The 16,664-nt window shown below is 38.4% G+C and overlaps 4 pseudogenes; 3 read left to right on the top strand and 1 right to left on the bottom strand.

Moving 5' to 3' along the window:
- The first annotated feature begins 116 nt into the window (after positions 1-116).
- Positions 117-3,087, top strand: LOC120011816 (annotated as a pseudogene).
- Positions 3,088-3,888: 801 nt separating this feature from the next.
- LOC120012284 lies at positions 3,889-8,452 on the top strand (annotated as a pseudogene).
- A 2,180-nt stretch (positions 8,453-10,632) lies between these two features.
- Positions 10,633-14,675, top strand: LOC120012651 (annotated as a pseudogene).
- A 143-nt stretch (positions 14,676-14,818) lies between these two features.
- Positions 14,819-16,320, bottom strand: LOC120011795 (annotated as a pseudogene).
- Positions 16,321-16,664: the final 344 nt, after the last annotated feature.

The following is a 16,664-nucleotide window of genomic DNA, read 5'->3' as shown; positions in this document are numbered from 1 at the left end:
GGACTTTGATACGTGGCAATGAAATACTGGTTCAACCTGCCACTAACCATGGTCTGTCCCTCATAGAAGCATACATCCCTGTCAATTGTCATAGCAACACTTTTAAAAATTTAAATAAAATCATCGAGAATGTCTGATTACTCAAACCCCCACGTAAAGTAGAAGGCATCATCGAAATCTAAGAATGGATTTCGTGGAATTGGAGGCGATCGAGGGCCTCCGGTGGACATGGCACTCATGGCCGACGACCAAAACAGAGACCACGTCCCTCGTACTCCCTCTTGCCATCATGTGCACGCCACTGATGCAGTCTGACTTGTCGGAGCTTCCGCTGCTCTCCTACGAACCCCTCGTATGTACCAAATGCGGTGCCGTTTTGAATCCTTATGCTCGCGTTGACTACCGGTCCCGTATCTGGTGCTGTCCATTTTGCTATAATCGGAACCCCTTCCCCAGATCCTACGCCGGCATAACTGACACTAACCTTCCTGCTGAGCTCTTCCCCACTTACAGTTCAGTGGAGTACGAGATTGTTCGCAATTCCACCTCCAATTTCTATGGCACTACTCCTAATTGGTCCGGGTTGTACTCTTCTTCATCCGGGTCTCTGTCGGCGATGGGATCGGTGGGTTCATTGGCGCAGGTTGGCGGTGGAGGTAGCGGTGGGGAGGTCAGGAGGGCGGGACCTGCTTTTGTGTTCGTGGTGGATGAGTGTATGGCGGAGGAGGAGTTGAGTGCTGTCAAGAATGAGTTGTTACGGGTCGTGGAGCAGTTGCCAGAGAGCACTTTGGTGGGGCTGGTTACATTTAACTCCATGGTTAAGGTGCATGATCTTGGGTACGGGGAGTGCTCAAGGGTTGTGGTTCTTCATGGCGGTCGTGAGCTTTCAGCTGAGCAGGTAAGAACTGAGCTTCAATTTCATTTATTTAGAGATACTTTACCATCTTGAGCTGAGCTCTAGTGTTCTTGTTATAAATCTGCTTTTTGATTAATATTCTGAAATGCTAGAAATCTTTTGCTAAAATTGAATGGCTTGATTGCATTAATAAGTAGTCCATTTTTTTCTGCCAGTAAATGCTAAGAACTAGTCAGTCCTTCTTTATTCTTGTTACTTCAATCAAATTATAATGTTTTGTTATTTTCTTTCATTACTAAATCCTCAGACACAACAGTTTCTGGGCATTAGTTGTACTAAGCAACAGCATGTTGGGAAGATACCAGTAGTCCAAAAGCATGGTTTTTTGCTAACTGTGTCTGAATGTGAATTCAACGTAACCACTGCAATTGAAGAAATTTCTAATGCATCAGAAGTCATGCCAGGCCATCGACCTCAAAGGTGCACAGGAGCGGCCATATCAGCTGCACTTGGACTTTTGGAAGGATGCCTAATTAATAATACAGGCTCCCGAATCATGGTCTTCACATCTGGGCCTGCAACTTTGGGTCCTGGAACTATTGTAGATGCAGATCTTAGTAAAGCCATCAGAACTCACAGAGACATTGTAAATGGTCATTTGCCATACTACAGAAAGTCGTGCTCCTTCTACAAGCGTTTGTCACAGAGATTATCCGATACTGCTGTTGTTCTTGATCTATTTGCTTGTTCTCTTGATCAAGTTGGAGCAGCAGAGCTAAAAGTCCCTGTTGAGCTCTCGGGTGGATTCATGATGCTAGGGGAGTCGTTTGAGTCTGATCAATTCAGAAAATGTTTGCGGTACATTTTCAGTCGTGACAAAGAGGGACATTTGAAGATGTATTTTGACGCAACCATTGAAATAGTGACAACAGAAGATGTAAAAATTTGTGGAGCGCTTGGGCCTTGTCTCTCTCTTCGGAAAAAGAATAATTTAGTCAGCGACAATGAAATTGGGGAGGGTGGTACTTATATATGGAAGTTGGGTACTCTCACTAATAAAACATGCATTGCTTTCTTTTTCCAAGTGAGTGATTCTCGAAAACCCCAGCCTGGATCAGCATTTTTTATACAGTTTATAACAAAATATCAGCACGGGAACTTGGGAATTCGTCGGAGGGTGACAACTGCTGCAAGACGATGGGTTGGGAGCAAGTCATCGGAAGTTTCTACTGGATTTGATCAAGAAGCAGCAGCCGTAGTCATGGCTAGGCTAGCCATCAACCGTGCAGAGAGTTGTTATGCCCGAGATGTTATCAGGTGGCTTGATGATGCACTTGTTCGTTTTACATCTGAGTTTGGCGATTACATTCAGGAAGATCCATCTTCCTTCCATTTGTCATCTAACTTCTCCCTTTACCCCCAATTCATGTTCTATTTGAGAAGGTCCCAATTTATTGATGTCTTTAACACCACTCCTGATGAGACTGCTTTCTTCCGGCTGATGCTAAACCGTGAGGGTGTAGTGGGTTCTCTTATAATGATCCAACCTACACTTTTTCAATATTCATTTGATGGGCCTCCTATTCCGGCTCCTTGATGTTCGCTCGATCTCTCCTGATACTATATTGCTTTTTGATTCTTACTTCCATGTGGTTATTCACTGTGGGTCCAAGATTGCTCAGTGGAGGAAGCTTGGCTATCACAAAGATCCAAACCATGAAAACCTGAGAAAGCTGTTGGAAGCCCCAGAGCTTGATGCAGAGCAATTAGTGGCTGAAAGAATTCCAGCACCCAAACTGATAAAATGTGATCAGCACGGTAGTCAGGCTAGGTTTCTTCTAGCCAAGTTAAATCCATCAGTTACTCAGAATTCAACGTATACAGAAGGATTAGATGTTATATTTACTGATGATTTGAGCTTGGAAGTTTTCATAGATCATTTGCAGACCCTGGCAGTACAGGGCTAATGCAGAATAGAGGTGTGTGTATATTGTTTATAAATCATTTGTTTATATTTAGTTACAGTAAAAGAAGTCTTCTTTTTTGAGCTGAGGAGACTGACTGGTTTACCAAAATAGATACGACGAGTGTTGAGTTTGAGTTTCTCTTTATTCAGTAAAAGCAGAGGTTCCTTGGTTTGATTTTAGGCTTTATTTGTATCCATTGAGGTTTGCGAGAGTCACTGTGATTGCATGATTTTAGAGAATGGAGTTCATTATTTTATTTCTTTTCAAGTTCGCATACTCGTTTTTGTTCTAATTTAACTTGGAAGTTTGTTGGACCAGCGTTGGATGACCATTCTTTAAATGAAAAGGGAGAACATGTATAGTTCGACATTTGGACCAGTCTGGTCATGGCCTGAGGGGATAATGGGAGACCTTAGGATTTGATGTTTGGTTTTCTCAACCTTTTTGCTGCTTTAACAGGTTCTGTTTCTGGTCTAGTTGGCAAGTTGCAAAATCCACAAAAGATTTGTAATTCAATTTCCTTTATGGAGAATAAAACACCTGTAGCACCCGACTCGAGTGAGCGGGGCAATATGGCTATGGAGTATCAAGTTTGTGACACTGGGCGATCTACTTAGTGACAACAGAGCTAAGTCTCTTATTCCACGTCGCTCAGAGAAAGATGTGAAGACAAAGCTATGAGGATCATTATGGACTATTTCAAACATTATGTGTGATTTAATGATAGCATTTCGAGAAATTATTCAATGGTACTGACACAAGTGGTTGGTGACAAATATATGAGTAGTTGGTAGTTGAGGATATAAATAGGTAGTTTGTAATTTAAATTTCAAAAATACGCTAATTACATGTGAATTGGCACCATCTTCATCACTATTGGATAATTTCTCGTAGCAATCTTACAGTATCGTCCAATGAAATTAACTCTAAAAGAAAAAATAAATGAGTAAATAAAGAAAAAACAGAAGCCCCATAATTGCGCCTGTGAGTAAACACGGGAGTTGCCTCTTTTAACCGCCTTCGTTTTGTTTTGGAAAGAAAACATAAATAAGATGTGAGAATCTGGTGGGGGAGGATGGGAAAGGACGGATACGTTGTTGTGCCAGCGGAGCTGCTGCCGACAGCTGGTGGAGGAATGGCGGCGACGAATGTCAAGAAGAAGACGAGCTGGATGATTCTCGACAATTACGGGGAACGAGATCACAAAAGAGTGGGACAAGCAATACATAATGCAACACGTCCTCATCCATGCCCGCGACCTCCGCATCCTCGACCCCCTCCTCTCCTACCCCTCCACCATTCTCGGCCGGTGATGGCGCCATCATCTTGAATCTTGAGGTCACTCCTTCGTATGCTTCTCCTCAATTCTTGTTGGTTTTTTGTTGTTGATTGCAGTGCAGTGAATGAAATGCGTTTGAATCATGTGATTGCAGCATATAAAGGCCGATCATAACTGCTGAGGAGGTGTGTCTTATCCCGCTTGATTGCGTTTCTTTTCTGCTTTATGCTAGTTATTTGAGCGAGTTTGATTTGACTGAAATGAAACCTAATAAATTTCCAGAGTATTATTTTATTTTCAAAAAAGTTGTAATTTGGTTGTTCATTCAGGAAATATATGATAGATTTTGGTTTGTTTTTCCATCATTGTGGATTTTCCATTCCAAGCAAAGAAATAATAAGTGATGAATTGATGTTTGCAGTTCCAGCCAAATTTACAACAGATTTGACCCTGGTTAAAATGCAAACAACTTTCGTCCACTCCTTGATTTCTCCAATAAGAAAATAACTTGGGGGACTTCCATGTGATTGCTAATTTGCTATATCTATGATATTGAACAGGTACTGCTTCGAGATCCGCTGGATGAAAATGTTGTCCTAGTTGTTCAAGAGCTCCGAAGGCGATTGCCTCCTGTAAACGCAAACTCCAAAACAGAGTACCTTGGTGGGCAGAATGATGTTGAAGTGTGTGAAGAGGATGGTATGTCAGATTGATTATATGGTTCAATTGTTAAAATGCCAGTCAAATTCATGTGATCAATATGCATTATTTGTTCATTTTCAAATATGACCAATTAAGACGAGATATTGTTTCTTCTTACTATATTTCTACAGTAGTGGAATAATGTAGAATATGCATTGCAGAATCTCCCTTTGAATTTCGAGCCTTAGAGGTAGCATTGGAAGCAATATGTAGTTTTCTAGCTGCACGTACAACGGAATTAGAAACTGCTGCATATCCTGCTTTAGATGAGCTTACCTCCAAGGTAAGTAATCCTTTGAGCAGTTTTCGGATTGTTTGGTTCTAGCTTTTTGGGTCAATTGTTCTTTTCAACTTAAGAAGAATCATTTTTCTTGTATTTCTTTTTAAAATTTCCGGTAAAGTATTTATTGGTTTAACATGATTGTGACTCTTTGTAAATCGCTTAACATGCAGATAAGTAGTCGTAACTTGGACAGGGTTCGTAAATTGAAGAGTGCCATGACAAGGTTGACTGCACGGGTTCAAAAGGTATGTGTGTGTATGATGTGCTAAATATTGTGGTTACAAATCCTTACTATTTGTGAAGTGTCCACATATTAATATACATATTCATATGCCCCAAGCATGTGCACTAAGGTTACAAGGAGGCAATACATATAGCCTTCAAAAGATTGTTAGTAGAGCACCAAAGCTTTAAATTAGAACAAATACTCTCAACAAGAACATAAATGAAAGATTCTATATTGTCTAAGGTTTTCCCTTTTTTTTCCCCTTCCATAAGCACCAAAGAATAGCCATAGGAACCAATTGCAAATTCATTTATAAAGTATTTTTTGTTATTTGGAACAAAATATTGTATCCATTTTCTGTTTTTCAGTATTTTCTGTCATACAAATGATTGATGTAGTACACTTCACGGCTTATGTTAAAGTTAACCCGAATCTCCTTATTTACAATATATTAACTAAAACAATATACAATTGTAAACTCCTACAATGAGGTATAATAAAGACAAATTTCCACAATATCTTAAAATGCACATCACAACAAGCTGATTGCTTAGGTGGATTATGCAAGACCAATACGTGACCATGCTCATCACTTAATGTAGGTGAGGGATGAACTAGAACAGCTTCTCGACGACGATGATGATATGGCTGATCTGTACTTGTCAAGAAAATTGGCTGGGGCATCTTCACCAGTTAGCGGTTCAGGTGGTGCCAATTGGCTTCCTGCTTCCCCTACCATTGGCTCAAAGATTTCCAGAGCTAGTAGAGCAAGTGTGGCAACAGTTCGTGGAGATGAGAATGATGTGGAGGAGCTTGAAATGTTGCTAGAGGTCGTATCAATAATTTGCATTATATTATTCATGATTTTTTTTCTTCTTCTGAAATTTGGAATCTAAAACAAATCATGGAATGTATTGCAGGCTTACTTCATGCAAATTGATGGGACCTTAAACAGATTAACCACGGTAAACGCTATATGTCTATCAGTTGAATTCATCATATTTCGTATCATGGGCCAAAAACCTTTGAAAAGAATATGGGCCCAAAACATTCCTTAACGATTCATTGTGAAGCGAATTTATGTCATGAAGATGGAGAAGTGGGCTACTGTGATGGATGATTCATGATGTTGAATTACACTATGTAGAGTTATTTGTGTCCAACAGGCAAACATGCAAACATGTGGCTCAGTGGTTACTTGTAACCAAGCAGCTGAACTTTTTTTTTCATTGAAGTTTGTCATATTATGTCCCCCCATCTTCATTTACTGATTCTTTTTTTCAAATATGCCTTTTTTTTCTCTGATTTTAGATGCGGTAGTTGAATCCGTGCTTTGTCTGCTAGAATGTCATCTCCTTCAATGTTTTTCAATCAGTATGCATGTAATTTCAGTTGTAATCATGTTCTATCTTCATGTGTCTTTAGTACATCCAACTAGTTGATCGGAGTTTTTTTTGGTAGGGCTTTGTTCAATGAGATGTTTGTTTGCTATGCTAAATTATTGCAATAATCACTTTGAGTTATTTTTGCCAGCAACTGAGCTTCTCTAATTTCCTGCATTTGACATATGCAGCTGCGAGAATATATAGACGACACAGAAGATTATATTAATATTCAGGTATGCATTATGATAGTTGTATACTAGATGATTTTAGACCAAACTAGACCTTTGACCGGCTAGACCAGGAAGTGGTCATTTTTCTGACTGATCTTCAGTCTTTAGTCAAACAGAATGAAGACCAGTTGAAACTGGAACGAATTTGGAGTTCAATCACTGAGACAGGTCCATTTTCAGTGTACCAGTCAAGTACAGTCTGGAGTATGGTTCACCAGTGTACATCACATCACTCCTCCATTAGCTATTTAGGTGAACATCTCAAGTATAATCTGGTGAACGTTGCAGCAGCATACATCATTTTGTTCTTCCATAAGCTAATATTAAAGGATACTTTGTTAGAAGAAGTTGTGCGCCTTGGTCCTCTCTTCTACCGGACTACTCAACTTCTTTAGCTTTTATCACTTTTCTTTTATTCGGAGAAATAAACTCGATTTAGTGATTATTCTAGTTTCACCTGTTCAGTCACAGTTGAAATTTGGTTGAACTGGTTGTCCGGAACCGGCTTTTCCCTATTTTCTTGCTGTTCAGTCACTGTTGAAATGTTGAAGTTTATTGGAAGAACTGTAGGGCTGGATTTTTTATTAAAAAAATTTGAGTAGAACTTGTGCTTCCATTTTGCAGCTTGATAATCATCGAAATCAGCTGATTCAGGTTCTTTATTCTTCTATTCCATTCATCAATATCCATGACTAATTTATTTCCCTTGTTTTAGGTAATTTTTTTGATATGTCAAGCAATGAAACATGTTTTGTTGATTTTTTTTCTTGCATTCTGTTCTGCATTGTGCTGCAGTTAGAGCTCTTTCTCAGTTCAGGAACTGTTTGCGTATCCATCTATTCTTTGGTGACGGCAATATTTGGCATGAATATTCCGTATACTTGGAACATGGACCATGGTTACATGTTTAAATGGGTAAGCAGAGTTTATTCCGACGACGTTTGCTTTTCAGACAGAAAATTTCCTTTCCAGATCAATGAATGATATTGTTTTTTGTCCATTGCTAGGTGGTCATTATATCGGGAGTAGGTAGTGCACTTCTGTTTGCGGTGATTGTAGCCTATGCTCGCCGCAAGGGTTTAGTTGGATCTTGAAGTCAGCTTTTTACCCTGTTCAGATGGAATTTTTGAGACCGAAATGGGACACTACTCTAGGATTAAAAGACATTGGATTCATACCAGATCTAGGAGACTCTCTCTATCAACCAGGCACCAGCGGTAAATGTGGGTGCATTCTTGACCTCCAGGTCCGGATAAATTTATATAAAGTATCCCCATGTTTTAGCTGTAGATGGCAGGAGGTGTCTGCTTTGGATATACCGTTCTTGTGGATACATCGGCTTAACCAAGCAATGTGGGACAAACAAATCGTAACGGGATGGAAGGAGATAGGATCTTGTTATTAGCATTCATGTTCTTAACAAGTAAATTTTACAATAAATTAGCGATAGTTCTGGTAGAATCTGAACCCTGAAGTCAATGGCCAGGTATTTCGTTCTTTAAACTTTTGATCCTTTTGGCTCTATGAAGTTAAATTCAACCTGCTTATACAAAAACTTGGTTTATACCATGAGCGCTTTAGGATGCCCTCAAGATCTGTTTTCAGATACTGCCATACAATTACAACATGTGCATATGGTAGAATATTCTTGGATTAATGTATACAAGAAAAATGTAAACCAAGAAAAACAGATAATCATCAATAGGTTGAATGGGGTCCATATTTTAGTTTGGACCCCAATTCTAAAAAAATATCACTAAGATTCTAAAAACATATTCAAAGTACTATATATCACAATTAGAACTCGATTTTAACAATTTAATGCTATTAATAATGCATTTCCTATTTGAATGATGTGTAATCACAATCACACAATTGAGAGACATAAATTGAGATACTTATTGAGATTATCAAATAATTGAAGGGAGTTGAGCAAAATCAAAACGATGCGTTTAGTTCCTATTGGAATGACACGTAATCACGATGACACGTAGTCAATTCAATGGATCAATTAGATTATAAATTGAGATACTTATTGATATTATCAAATCACTAAAGATTTAGGGCGAAAATAGAACGATGAAAAACTCATATACTATTGACGAATGGAGAAACGATTAGACGGCGTTGGTGAATATGAATCGGAGAGAGCGAAATCAAAACGACACAAGGGTTCATCACTGTGAACAAATCGCGAACGATCATACGACGTTGGTGAATACAAATCGGAAAAGTAAGCGAAATCAAAACGACACAAGGGTTCATACACTGAACGAATCTGGAACGATCATACGGTGTTGTTGGTGAACACAAACCATAAGTTGAATGCAAAATTAGGTATTCTCTAATCATTCTTCTTCTATCTCTCTCTTGATCTCTCAAAGGAATTTTTTTTTCTTTCAACAAATGTTATAATTTCTTGATCCCAATTGTCTCCCTCTTTGAAATTGGGAGAATCAGATGAACTTTTTTTATTGAATTATTAATTACAAAAAGAAAAGTTTTTTTTGATTCTTTTACAGATCATCTAAAATTTATAAAAAAAGGGTAGAATTTGTCAGGATTGAGGAGGAAGTTTTGGTTTAGGATAGTTTTTATTGTGTTTGGTTCTTCTTGTCTTGGTGCCAAAAAATGCAGAAAACATTTGGTGACAGGCTGACAGCCACCCTATACACACCTCATTCATACTCCCACTTTCTAACCATATCTGCAGTCATTCTTTGGTCTTAATCAACAAACCTGGTGATAGAGATCTGACGGTCATCTATCAAGCATAATGTGGGGCCATTCATTCATATCACTTGATCATGACATCAGCATTAAGTCATTCTTACTCAGATTTGTTTGACTAGGGTTTTAATTTTTATATTGGGCTTTTTATGGGGTGGATAGGAATAGGATGCCAGCTGAGCTGGCTGTTCTTCCCTTGTTTGACTTGTGCTTTGGACGTCACCACCACTTCATCATAATAACCACGTGACATTCACATGGTACAAAACTAAACTAACTGACGTACGCCAATGCCGCCTTGTGGTTTTGGACACATGTCACCATGTGCTGCGCGACAACTCGGACAAACCAAAATAGAGGTTACAGTTCTTTTAGTTATAATCGGTTTACTATTTTCACTCCAAAATTATTTTAAATTATGATTTAAATATATTATTGAGTATTTTGTACGTTTATAATGTTAGAATATATAGATTTTGAAATCACTAAATAATATCCGAGTTGGTTATCCCTTCGAACTTAGGACTTACGATGTTTGATATTGGAAGTTCAAACTAATCAACTGAAATATTTCCTTCGTGAAATTTTTGTTATGGTTTTGGTCGAATCTTATCTATTACTAGCATGGTGTGAATTATTCTGATAACTAGAAATTTATGTCTATTTAGTTGTTTGAAATACATGTTAGAGAGGGTGATTCCTCAATTACCAATATATATATGTATATATATTGAAAAAAAATACTCGAATCCTAAATTCTAACTCCTAAATTTTAATACATTATTTTTTAAAAATGAATGATTTAACATTATTTTAAAAAGAAAATGATAGCCGATTCTAGTAAAAAAATTGTGGCCGCCAGCTCAACAATCACAATGAATCGCTACTCCCGTCCCGATGAAACGGCACATAAAAAATGAATAAACAAAGCGGCATGTAGATTCCCCCGGCGCACAATATGAGCAACCGTCATGCTTTTCACGTTTTTTTTTTCTCTGTCAGATTCGAAACAGAAAAACACGAAACGAAACAAACCAAAAAACAGAGAGTTGTGTGTTTTTGTTGTTGGTGGTGTGATTGTTTGACCTTATTTCATCTTCGCCTTGGAAAGTTCATCAATCGCACAGTCATTCTCCTAATCGAACAAGACCAAACCACAAAACTCCAAATTTGTCTCCATTTTCTCCGTTATGGAGCGCATCAATCACGATAAGAGTAAGACGGAGATTGATTGTCATTCTGCTTAATTTGTTCGTTCTGGTTTTGATTTTGTGAAATTCTTGTGGAGAATGTCTGTGATTTGTAGCGAATCGGTGAAGTAACTTTGATTGTGTGATTGTCAGTGTCGGCGACAGTTCGTTATGATGATGCGGAGCCAGATAGTGAAGGTACAGTTGCAGAATCTCGCTGGACGCATAACTTGTCCTCTCTGCAAGAAGCCCTTCACCGACGCTACTGTAATACCTGAATGTCACCATACATGTGAGTTTCTCTTTGATTGCTGATTTTTCTCTCAATAAGCTTCTGGAATTGTTTGATTTCGGTCTACTTTTGTTGTTTTTCTGGGGCTATTTTGTAATAGAATATCTCCATATTAGTTTAGTCTAGTTCAGTTTAACCTGTAAGCGGACGGGGATCCATTGTCCATATTCTATATTGCTTTACTAGTGATGACTTATGAATGCTATCTTTATTTTGCAAAACAGTTTGCAAGAAGTTCATATATCAAAAGTTTACGGATGAGGGATTGAATAGCTGTCCAGTATGCAAAGTCCGACCTCGGTGGTGCTCCACTGCAGAAGCTTAGGTACCTCATCGTTGTAATCCTCCTCTACTGATTTTTGAGATATGCATAATTCTTTTGCCTCGTGGAGACAGTATTTCTATCCATAATTCTGGGAATTTTTTGAAATCGTATTATTTTCATTGTGCTCTCTGTGAACTAAAGTTAAGTACGGTAATCCTGTGAAATCCATATTGCAGGAATCCTGAAAATTTGTTGGCATGAGGCTTATAATATGATGATCTTTCCATTCGGTTCTTTGTGAAAGTAAAAAAGGCATATGCAAACAATGGCAAGCCAAAGCTATAATGCATTTCAATATGATGTATATATTATGCGGAACTATGTGTTAGCATAGATCAAATGGCGTAATTCTGTTGACCATGGATGATCCTTCCTTCCATTCCTTTTTGGTGTTTATCTGTTGCAGTTATTGTTATTCGTTATATGATTTTATAATCATGGTTTTGACTGAAATATTGCGATCCCTTTGTTCGTAGGAGTGAAAAATCTCTTCCTATCTCCTTATGTTCAAACTATTATGCTTGGTAGCTCCTGTCTTACATAAATATTACGTTTTAAGTTCATAGTCAATTGAATGACATTATACATCAGATTTGAAATCATCTTCAAGATTAGAGTAGAACTTAAAAGATGATAGAAGTTGAGTGCATCTTTGGTCTTCATTTCTTCTTGCGAAATCCACAGGCCGGACAAAACTTTGCAAGACCTAAGGGACAAAATCTTCCCTTCCAATAGACAAAAGGCAAAAGCAACTGAAGCGGTGCCGGCCAATCCCATTGCCAACCAGAAGAAAGGAGAGATCTCTTTCTTCTTTGGCAGCCAACATGCCCAAAGGATTGGTCAAGTCTACTCTAACTAGAGGAATAGGAAAATGTATCCCAGGGAAATATTCTGCCCCAAAAGAACTGAAGTTTAACATAGAGGAGGCTGTCACCGTTGTGAAAGATTTAGAACTGTGCTTAAGCTCTTCTAAGATTTCAAGCAAGATTTTGACTGACAGAGAGAAGGTAAAGTAGCGAGTTTCAGTTTGTTTGAACTTAATACTGTGGATCTTTTAGTTTTATGGTCGATAAACTTATGATATGCTGGTTTTCTTCAATTTTTATCTTTTAAATGGGGCATGCAATTTTTCTTAAATGCGTCAGATTTTTTTTTTTTTGTCATCTGCAGAATAATTTTGTTGTGGAGGCTTCTATAGATCACGTGCCTGAGAATGCTGAATCACAAGAAGAGATAACTGATTCTTGGAAGCCCTTAAATCGCCTAGTTGAAGCTGCAACCAATATTGAGCTTAATAAGTTGAATTCACCACAGACTGCTTTCACCTTGAGCCTACCTGATGCCCATGAAAATGGACCTCAAGCACCCAAAACCCGCAGAAGGCAACTTAGAAATAAATCTAAAGTTCATGGGGAAGAAAGCAACTCAGCTCCTGATCCACCAGGTTTGGCTAGACCTAAAAGATCACGACAAAGAAGAGGAGCAACGTCAGAGGGATCAAATATTTTGGCTCAATCTATTGTTAATTCCAACAGCATACTTGGCCAAAGATTTAGTCCAATTTGGTTCTCATTAGTTGCTTCCGATGACCAGTAAGAATTTATACTTTTGGCACTTCGAAAGAATTAATCCGTCTGTTCTATTTTGATATTGTAAGCTCACGTAAACTATGTTCTGATTTCCTGATTAATGGTTTCAGGGAAGGAGATTTACCTTTGCCACAAATATCTCCATGCTACTTAAGAGTCAAGTAAGTTTTATCTGCTCGTTTTCTCTTCTCCATAAAATGTTTTTATGGATTATAACTGAAAACTTAAATGATGACACTTTCAACCACTTCTGATTAGTCAACTGCCTTTATGATTCCAGTATTATTCTAGCAGAGATGCTACTTATAACTTTTGTTGATGAAGTAGTTCAACTGGTGCTGATTGTTTCTCTCAACTATAGGAATGGCAGTTTGCCTGTTTCATTCATCAAAAAGTATCTCGTGAAGAAGCTGAATCTTGCCAGCGAATCAGAGGTACCGTCATCTTTACCCCTATCTAAATGTCTGTTTTTATATATGTTGCCTGGTAGATTCCTCCAGGCTGCTCTTCTTTTTTCAAAAGATCAATGGTAAGATGATAGGGATATGCAAATCACTCAGAAACCATCTTCCTCATTTAATCCATTTGATGCATTTCCTTCTCTTGATAGACTGTGAACCAATTACATGCCAATTGTTAAACATCTACCCTTTGCCTTGACTGTTTCTCTGTGGTCTCCTGCAAAATAGACTACAGGAATTATGTTTGCTAAACTTTTCGAGTGCTGATATTCAACAAGTTCTATGCGTAATTGTATTCATTACAACATTCTGAACATTGACAAGAAATTAGGGCCTGTTTTATGCTGCATTCCTTCATTAACTGTAAAAGTTACGATCTTAGTTAGTGCCAAATGTAAAGAAGGAATTATGTGGTAGACAGAAGACTTCTAGTGGTTAAGAGGCGGTGTAAATTTTATTTAGGATTTTAAGTTACAATTAGGATTCAGTCATGCATTACCGATTGCAAAACAATATAATGCATTGTAATATTATTTATAAAAATTAAGATCTTTGTAGTACAAGCCCATGGCATTTGACAAAGTCAAACTCACTGCTACATCTCATTCAGGTGGAAATCTCATTGCGAGGGCAACCAATGCTTTCTACAATGCAATTGCATAATTTGGTGGAGTTGTGGCAGCAGACAGCACAAGAATCAGGAAGTATACAGACAACGGTGGGCAGCTCAGCCAAAGAGTTTATAATGATTCTGTCATATGGCCGAAAAGCTCCGCCATAGTAGAGATGTTGCAATGGTGGTTGCAGTTGGTTAATCCTACGCTGATTTCAATTCTCATGCTCAATCCGTATCACCGTGCATTTCCCGTGCAGTTAAACATGTTGGGTTCTTTGTTTGTTCAACATGCTTGTAGGAAATTTGACACTAAAAGATAGTTCTGAGCTAAATTTCAAATACATAGCATATGTAGCATATACAGGTAGTCGACAGATCCTTATTATTTGGGTCTATGTGGTGAATAATGGCCCCATCCATTAATTTGTGGAGGAAAACTTGATACCTGACTATGCATGGATGTTAGTATTGCATTATGCTCCTAGTTAAGCTGGAACAGAGCATATCCATTAATTGTTTTTCAGTCCACAGTTCATCAAGATATGTCTTATGTTTTTGTGATATCCCCAGCAAAATTTACCATTTGAGAATACTACTTGGCTTAAACCCAAATTACAGAGGTATGAGCATGAGCATGGGCCAAGAGTTCATGGTCTTGGGCCTATAGTTTTGGACTATAAACTCAAATTCATAAGAAGTCATCAACCATCTAGGATAGTAGCACAAAATTTGATCAAAGTAAATGTTTTCCCAAACATGGTTATGAACTAAAATAACAAGACCGTCTTTCATGAACAAAAACAAGAAGACTGCCAGAAAGACTTCACTTAAGAGGAATGAACCTCGAAGATGTGGGTAGCACCAATACCAGGTCTGCCGTGCTTAACAGGCTTGTATGAGATTGAAAACTCAGCCAAGTAATGACTAATCATTTCAGGCTTGATTTCAACCTGGTTAAAGGTCTTGCCATTGTACACCCCAATGATGCTTCCAATCATCTCAGGGACGATGATCATGTTTCGCAGGTGGGTTCTGACTGGTTCTGGCTTTTCACCGGGGGGGAGCTTCCCTTTTCTGATCCAGAAAATCAAAGAGACGTATGATTGTGAAATTCTAATAATAATTATCCCAAAAAAAAATTAATTACAAAAGTTCATAGTGAATATCAAAATATTGAACAAATAAGCACCACTTTAGAGCTTCCATCAAACAACATCAAAGGAAAATCAAGGTGTCAGAGAGCAAAGGAAGATTACAACATAGAATAGTTAATGACGAACACACACTAGAGCAATCACACAATCATCTATCTCCATTCGAAAAAAGTAATCCAATCAGCACTCACAAACATGCAAGCACCAGAACAATCACACAATTTCTTATCAGCATTGTTGAAGTAGCACGCCATCCATATATGAGTAAGGTGTGGCGGAACTCAAGCTAATTTACACAAGTATTCATTCTCTTTGGTGAAAAGAAAATTTGACTTAAGAAGCATCCAAAATTTCTCCATCTTCAGCAAGCACATAAAAACCAAGCTAAACACACATCTAAGCACAGGACATCCAAGAGCTAGGAAGTAAACTAAATAACCCTAATTAGTTCTTTAATAAGGATCTCACAACATAAAAAATCATTGTGTAAGAGGAATAATTACCGCCTTGCGAAGTTTCTTGATCAGGGCCATGGGCTTCCTCTTGAGACCCCTCTGAAACCTGTGGAGTACAACACAACCAGAGAAAAAAAATTGAATTAAATCCATTTCGCAAAACAAGATAAACGGGAAGCTAAATGTTAATCATGGAAGACTACCTTCTGCGAGCACGAGCAGGGAAGAGCTTCACGAGCTCATCTGTGGACATATCGAGGAGAGCATCCAAATCAACGCCTCTGAAGCTGAACTTCTTGAATGTCCTCTTCTTAGGCAGTCCAGCCGCCGCCACGTCTGTCTCAACATCAGCCTACATGTAAAACACCAATATCAGCAATTATATATCGAGAGACATATAGAGAACACGAAGATGCAATCCCATGAAGTCAGAACACACCATAATTGGATTAAATTCCGAAATCAGAAGCTCTCAGTCGGAATGGCTCTCACTCTGTGGCCGCTAGGGTTTTCGTTTGTGCGATATTCGTATCAAGAGCATCAGTGAAACCCAAGTCCCTAACATGAGTGGAAAAGATGATTGCAAATAAGGGCCTATAATATTACAAAATTATTTTTCAGGCAAAAACGTTTCAATTTTGCGAAATTGGCAATCATCATGCGCTGCCGTTTTGCAACAATGTTGAATGCAAGGACCTGTAGGGCCAAAATCCGCCCTTGCATACAGCCGAGCCCACGGGTCAACGGCCAGGTTATCTTCTCATCAAGATCCATGTGAGCTATTGTCGAGTCCCCAAATCCATGTCAGAATCACCAAATTTGACATGATAGAGGTTTGTGATCCTACCCATTCAAGCAGGGTGCTACAGGTGATTAATCATCCATTTCTCTATATTTTGCTGAGGCAGTCTGCCTGACTCTATT

This window comes from Tripterygium wilfordii, chromosome 13 (assembly GCF_013401445.1).
Source record: "Tripterygium wilfordii isolate XIE 37 chromosome 13, ASM1340144v1, whole genome shotgun sequence".
NCBI lineage: Eukaryota > Viridiplantae > Streptophyta > Magnoliopsida > Celastrales > Celastraceae > Tripterygium > Tripterygium wilfordii.
This window is presented reverse-complemented; position numbering and strand designations above follow the sequence as displayed.